Raw genomic sequence first — 674 nt, 5'->3', positions numbered from 1 at the left:
CGCTACTTCTTCTATCTCTAACTGTAAGCAGCTATGAAGCCAGCATATGTAATAATCTAACCTAATAAATAATACTGTACCTTAGTAAGTTCCTGGGCATTTGCAAGGTTATCAACAGCGATGGCCAAGAACACGTTGAGGAGTGTGTCTAGTTATTTGCGTTCTCAGGAAAAGATCAAATGATTGATGAACACAGAATCAATATGTACAACTGCAGCTGTTCTTCAAATCAATGATAAATTCTTTCACAGTGTTATACGGCTGCCTGACAGCCACAAAGTCGAATCAATCTGGATCAATTGGGCAGGATACAGTTTCCAAAGAGAGTGAGAACAATGAAATAAATGGAGGAGAACATTCCCCCGTGAACGCCTCCCTGTGATTCGATCCCGTGGTACATGACTGCGTTCCAGTCCTCCCCGGTTAGGATCTGCAGGAGAGACACAGGCTGGTTTTTGAGTCCAGTTCAGAGAACGCCAAAAAAAAAAAAAAAAAAGAAAGCATGATGGAGTTGACTTTTACCTGGAAGACGGTGAGAATGGCTGCTGGGAATGTGTCAAAGTTGGTTGTCGGCGTTTCGTCTTCGAAATTAAACCTACAGGGAGGAGACAAATAGAACGTGATGGAGCTCCAGAGAGACAACACAATTACATTCACTCCTCCTCCTGCAGGAG

At 43.2% G+C, this 674-nt stretch overlaps 1 long non-coding RNA gene across 1 annotated transcript; it reads right to left on the bottom strand.

The window, feature by feature from the left end:
- Window positions 1–9: 9 nt before the first annotated feature.
- LOC113744824 (uncharacterized) lies at window positions 10–635 on the bottom strand. The gene is made up of 3 exons (XR_003461857.1): window positions 523–635; window positions 313–430; window positions 10–148 (listed from the first exon to the last, which is right to left on the bottom strand). It is a non-coding gene; the product is annotated as an uncharacterized LOC113744824 (long non-coding RNA).
- Between the last annotated feature and the right edge of the window lie 39 nt (window positions 636–674).

Source organism: Larimichthys crocea, unplaced genomic scaffold (genome assembly GCF_000972845.2).
Source record: "Larimichthys crocea isolate SSNF unplaced genomic scaffold, L_crocea_2.0 scaffold22686, whole genome shotgun sequence".
Lineage (NCBI taxonomy): Eukaryota > Metazoa > Chordata > Actinopteri > Sciaenidae > Larimichthys > Larimichthys crocea.
This window is presented reverse-complemented; position numbering and strand designations above follow the sequence as displayed.